Source organism: Myotis brandtii, unplaced genomic scaffold, assembly GCF_000412655.1.
Source record: "Myotis brandtii unplaced genomic scaffold, ASM41265v1 scaffold112, whole genome shotgun sequence".
Taxonomy (NCBI): domain Eukaryota; kingdom Metazoa; phylum Chordata; class Mammalia; order Chiroptera; family Vespertilionidae; genus Myotis; species Myotis brandtii.
The window spans coordinates 6727043-6733567 of NW_005353838.1; the positions used below are offsets into that span (position 1 = coordinate 6727043).

Consider the following 6525-nt stretch of genomic DNA (forward strand, 5'->3'; position numbering starts at 1 on the left):
ATGCACTGGAGGGGGGGTCCCTCAGCCTGGCCTGCCCCTTCTCATAGTCCGGGAGCCCTCAGGGGCAGGAGGCAACCCGGCAATCAGGGGAAGGCGACGCCCCCATCACACCTCTGCTGCTGCCACTGCCGGCAGTGCAAGCCTCGGCCGGCCCTGGTTACCTGAGCCTTGGGAAGCCGCCATTGGAGGTTTGCCTGAGCCTCAGGCCGGCCCTGGGTGGCTGGGGGGCTGAGGGGACTGGGCACCACCATCTTGTGGCTGTGGGCACCACCATCTTTGAGGGCGTGACAGTCAATTAGCATATTCCCTCTTTATTGGCTGTGGGTGCTGCCATCTTTGTGACGGCATGAGGGTCAATTAGCATATTCCCTATTTATTAGATAGGATAGGCAATACTACTACTGCTACTACCATCACCACCCCCAGGGATGTTGTGCTAATAATTTCTGGCTTTCTGTCATGCTGGGTCTGTGTAGCCCCACTCCTGACACAGTACTCTAGGGGCTTACAATTTGATGAGATGAGAACAGAGAGGCATGAGAAAGAACAACGTTTGGGAAAGTCATCCCTGAAGTCTGGAGACTAGCTCTGGGGGAACTAGCAAAGTTTCTTTAGGCAAATAGTGCAACTCCCAGTTGCAGTAAACATTTTGGATGTTTTACAAAGTAACGGAGGGAACTCATTGGCTCTTATAACTAGGGGTGCAGGGTGGGTCAGGCTTCAGGTGTGGAGGCAGCGGCTCTGCACTGCCCTCAGGACAATCTCTTTCTGCACCCCCCCCCCCCCGCCCACCCCCCCCCCCGGCCTGCCAAACACAGCATGTGCCTCACCCTCAGGCTGGCTCTCCTCATGGGTGAAGGATGGCTGCCAGCAATGTGCAGGCTACATGCTTCCTCATTTGGGGCGCTGCTTATGCTCAGCTTTCCAAGCAAGAATTGCAAGATTTACCCTGATTAGAGTCCTTGACATGTCTCTTCTCCAACATTCCACATACAGTCTATCATAAAATTGTTGTGTCTACCTTCAAAATATATCTACATCCAACCAGCCCTCACCACTTCCACTGTTACCACCCTATTGCCAGCCATTGGCATGTCACCTGGATTATTGGAGTCATTTCCTAACTGGTCTCCCTGCTTCTGCTCCTGTCCTCAGTACAGCAGCCTGAGTGATACTTTACAAATGAAAGTCAGACCATGTCACTGCTCAGAATCCTCCTATAGCTTCCCATCTCACCAAGTGAAAGCCAACAGCCTATAGGGTGTGATCTGGCTCCCCTGTAACCTTTCTGACCTCACTGCCGGTCACCACCTCCCCTCCCCCCTCCCCACTCCACTCCGGCCACACTGGCCTCTGGTTTCTATTAACATGCCAGGTGCGCTCAGCTAATGACTGGGGACTCTGTATTGGCTGCCCCTCTGCCTGGGATGCTCTTCTTCCAGAGAGCTACATGGCCCACTTTCAAGTCACTTTGTCAGTGACGCCTACCCAAGGCACCCACTGAAAATTGACAGGCCCACAGACACCCTGCACTCAGGATCCCGCCCTTACTTATTTTTCCCCACAGTACTGCTCACCTAGTATATTTATTGATTGATTGACCATTTCCTCCCAGCTAGGATGTAAGGTATTCTTGTCTATTTGTTTTACAGATGTTTCACCAGACCCCGGACTAATATGTAGTTGATAGCAGGTGGTAAAAAATTTTTGTTAAATGAACAAATGCTTTCAACTGACCTGGACACCCAGTCTACTTCTGAAGTCTTGGGCGGGAAGGGGGTGGTGCCTAAATCCTTACAGCTGGGAATAGGACCTCCCAAATTGGACTAAACTGGGTGTCTCCAGAGCTTAGAGTTTAGATTATGCTCCAAGAAAGAAGCTGGTAAGAATCGACAGGTAATGAGGTTAACAGCACCCGTAGTGGTTATTGAATATAATTATTCCTGGGTCCCATCGCAAAACTACAAATCAAAATTTTGAGGGGCGGGGTAATCAATCTACTTCTAAAAATATTTCTTTCTTTCTTGTTCTTTTTTATTTTTATCTTTTTAATCAGCAGCCCAGGTGATTCTTCTAATTACTAAAACTGAGAATAGTTTGCAGAATGTGTAAATGCTCGGCAGTATCAACACAGGTAGGTGTACTATGAAACACAACTATACCATGACAAAGAGAACTGAGATATAATGAGTGGTATTAAGCAAACAGAAAGAAGAATGTATAAATAGAAGAGGAAAGATGTTCTCGCATTTAGAAGAAGGAAACCCAAAGACCAACATGTGGGGAGTGTTTTCCCAGCACTGTCCAAGGGACGGAGACTAGACCTAGGGATGACAGATAATCTGGCCCCTAGCCAGGGTTGGGAGGTGATTTGTCAAGCTCTGCAATGTGAAATGGTCTACAAAACCACCGGTATTAGTTTGTTAGGGCTGCCTTAAAAAGTTAAACCAAACAGCTGGTTTAAACTACTTATTGTCTCAAAGTGCTGGAGGCTAGACGTCTCAAGGAGCTGGCAGGATTGATTCCTTCTGGGTGTGGGCTGCGAGGGGGAACTCATTCTGTGCCCCCCTTCTGGCTTCTGGTGGTTTGCTGGCAATCCTTGGGGTTCCTTGGCTTAAAGATGCATCATGCCGATCTCTGCCTTCATCCTCACATGACGTCCTCCCTCTGTGTACAAATTTTCCCTTTTTACAAGGACACCAGTCATATTGGATTAGGAGCCACTCTACTCTTAATCTTAACAAAGTACATCTGCAATGAATCTGTTTCCAAATAAGGTCACATCCTGAGGTGTTAGGAGTTAGGACTTCGACATGTGAATTGGGAGGGGACACAATTCAACCCATAACACCATCCCTTTCTCTGTTGTGATTGTGAGATCACCAAACAACTTTCTGGGCACTAGGAGTGTTCCCAGGTACCCAGGATTGAGCAGCGAGGGTCCTGGAGAACATAGCCACGCGTCCTTTGGTCAGTGATGAATGTCCCCATGTGAGTGGTCATGCCGTTCACTTAAGAGTCTTTGGTGAGCCTGGCTAGCATGAATCCATTCCTGAGAGCCTGGTCACTCTAGTTGCACTGACAATGTGAGTTTTGGGGACTACACAGTTGTCAAACCCCATCTATCCAAAATGATGGATGTCATTACAAAGGGGATAGAGATACCTGAGTCTCAGGCAGGGATTCCCAGATATTCGGCCACAGACAATCCATCCTTTCACTGGTCCATCTTCCCTGAACAACAGGCATTTTGAAAAGTGGTAAACTTCTGAGCTCGTCCTAGGACCTGAGTGAATAAAGCTGTCAACCCAGGAAAATGCCCACCTGCCTTTACTAAGCTCTCTGACAAGACATCCACATACCTTTTGTATCTGGGAGCCTTCACCGAGGAGAAGAAAGGTCTTGATTTCAACTTAAGTATTCTTGCTTGTCAATATCCTTTTCTGGCTTCATCAAATGTCTTTCAGGTCTCGTGTCCCTAAAAAGAATACAGGGCTAAGACTTAGTGGAAGATCTCAGAAGGCCCAGACATTGTCATAAACTAGGAAAGATGTTCTCTTAGACTAGCTTAGACATTTTATCAATTAATCTCCTTGTCTATCCATACAAAAGGACACAATCAAATGGCCTTAAAATGGCTCAGTTATGGTTGGTTACATATGTAACATGAACTCGCTGGGCCATTAACACTGATTCTAAGCTGGAGAGTTTTAGATTCAGACTAGGTTTTTATTTAAAACTCAAATCACAACAGCCAAAACTTGAGTACAATGAGATTTCCAAACCCTAGTCGTTGACCCAGAATTTAATCCAATAAAATTTTAATACAGTTAGAAGCCCTCTTACCAGAACACTGCTTAACCAACTCACTGGCTTAACCTTCACTCTCTATCCCTCTCAAACCCCCACTGACGCCAGGTGTACTGAATGCTAGGAGGCTACTGTTTAACACAGTATTTTTCAAACTGTCAGTCTTCATATCAACTTACTGGGTTGAAATAAATTCACTGGGTCATGACTAGCATTTTAAAAATGAAACAGAACAGAATGGTTGAATAGTATGCTTAGAATCACTTATTTCTTCTAAAATGTGTTTACTGCCTCATAAAACAATGAAATATGAGTGTGGGAAAAACCCTGAACAAATAAAAAGAGACATGAAAAATGATATAAAAATAAAGTTGAATGCTTTGAAAAGATTCTATAAAGGCAGGTCACTTAAAAATAAGTAATAAAAACTGATGTTAAATTAGTTTTGAGCTAGAAAACTGTAAGAGATGAGGAAGAAATTGTAAAGCCTAAAGGAACTCCACACAGATACTGTTTTATGTGTTTTTAGCTCTTTCTCCACTGTAGAGAAACAAAGGCAAGAAATCTGAAACCAAATCTATCAAGAGTGGGATTAATGCAAGGGAAAAAATGAGTAATTTCAATCAGATCACCCACACAGTGAGCCCAACACCTAAAGACTGGGGAATGAATGTACAATTATATGCTTTAAGTAAAAATAAGAAGTTTAAAGTTCAATATGTTTTATAATTTCAATGACACCTGACAAAAGGACATATATTTTTAAATTTGGGCCAGTTTTTAAAATATAATGAAATAGGATTTGAATGTTAAAAACTCATTGCACCTATCAATGAAGATAGAAACCACAAAACAACTACCTTGGCCAGTGTGTTCAGTGGTTAGAGCATCACCCCTCATGCCGAAGGGTCTCCAGTTAGATTCCCGGTCAAGGGGGTGCAGATTTGATCCCCAGCCCTGGTCCCCTGGTCCGGGCCCATGCAAGAGGCAAGCAATCGATGTGTCTCTCTCACGTCGATGTTCCTCTCCCTTCCTACCTTCCTCTCTCTCTAAAAAATCAATGGAAAAAAATATCCTTGGGTGAAGATTAACAAAATGAAATCACAAAGCAACCCCTTAATGTGTCAAAGAATGACATGATTAGAGCAAAGGACAGGAAACACACACACACAGACACACACACACACACACACACACACACACACACACACAACACAGTTTCACACCAGGAAGGACTACTCACTCACAAGCTAAAGACTCATGACCAGCCCAGATAACTACTTTTCTGCAAATCTTTTCCTGCTTCCTTGGCATCGTCCTCTCGCCCCACTAGAAGTGGCTACTCCTTCGTGTCCCGCTGGCTGCTGTAAGTCTGTCTACGGAGGGACCTAGCAGAGCCCCTGAAATAATTCCCAGTACATCACTGTTTATACAGGCATGTCCACCAATTAGACCCAAAGCTCCTGAAAGATAAGGACCCAGTCTTGCCTGGTATTCTTAGCATCAGCCTGGGGCCTGGCACTTGGTAGGTGCTTACTAAATGTTGGTTAAATGAACGACTCTGTGCACAGATGAAGTATTGTCCTAATTTTCAATAAAATGGAACGTAACAAGTAATTTGGAAAAAATTTTAAAGTGTTTAGTAATAAAGGTGGGAGGCACTGGTGTGGCACAGAAAGATCCAAGTTCACTAGACTGTTACAGCTTGGCTGAAATAACCATCCAGACCATTCCCCTCACTTTGCCTTCACTGTGGGTCGACGATGAACCCTTCTATGACGTTGTTTCCCTGCCTGGGATCTTGAAACTGCAAAAGTAGTCCCCTAAGTAGGCAAGACAAAAGGAAATGTCTTTCCACTTCAAACTGATGAGCTGATTTTCTAGCGCGAGTCAGAAAAGATCGGCTGGTCTGGGAAAAATAAATAGAGCAAAACTACTGCTTTATTCTCAGAATATTTCCCCCCTCTATCTCTAACTATCCAAAATATGATCATTTTTATCAGCTAAATTATATACATAGTATTTTTCCTGAGTTACAGAGTAATACACACGAACTGTGAAAAAAAAATTGGAGAGAACTAATAATTACAAAGCAGCGGGGGGGGGGGGGGCCCCCCACCCTCCAACACCAGGGCATCAGCTCCAACACCTGGCGTCTGGCATGTTCCCATGGAACCTGGGCCTGGGAGCAGAGAACGACAGGCCAGAGGGAGAACAGATGCAACAAACGTCACTAGTTAATGATACAATTCCCAGGAGATGGGCATTAGCGGGACAGGACCGAAGGCAATGTTTCTGGGCCCCGTTTGAGATTCTCAGAGCTCGGGTCCTGTTGGAAGCCGGGGCTCCCCTGGGGACCTCAGCCTTGGGGGCTGGGACAGGTTGCGTGGCCTTCAGGGAGCCCTAAGCTTTCTCCCCCCCACTTGCTGGAGGTTTGGGGAGGGTGGCTGCTGGAACGAAGGCCCTCATCCTTCAGGGACGCTCCCTCCTGCTCACGTCCCTCCCGTGGACGTGCGCCTTCCACCTGGAAGGACAACCGCCCCGTCCTCTGCAGGCTTCCAACGCGGGGCACCAGCAACGGCCTCATTTCCAGAACCAGGGCCCTTGGAGGGGTCGGCTGCGGGCTGGGGTGTGAGGGGCGTTGCAGCCCTGACCCCCCAGCAAGCGCTTCAGGCCCGAGCCCCGAAGCCAGGCGCACCCGCGGGAAACAGACGG

The 6525-nt window shown here is 46.4% G+C and overlaps 1 long non-coding RNA gene across 2 annotated transcripts in view; it reads right to left on the reverse strand.

Annotated features, from left to right (window-relative positions):
• Positions 1-2713: 2713 nt before the first annotated feature.
• Positions 2714-6525, reverse strand: part of LOC106727457 — a 13262-nt gene continuing 9450 nt past the window's right edge. Inside the window, exons 1-3 of one of the 2 annotated variants that reach the window (XR_001363652.1) lie at positions 4671-4707; positions 3363-3478; positions 2714-3286 (exon numbers count right to left, since the gene is read on the reverse strand). This is a non-coding gene — a long non-coding RNA (uncharacterized LOC106727457). Of the gene's footprint in view, positions 3287-3362; positions 3479-4670; positions 4708-6525 lie in introns of those variants that run through there. The other variant, XR_001363650.1, reaches the window with a different exon arrangement.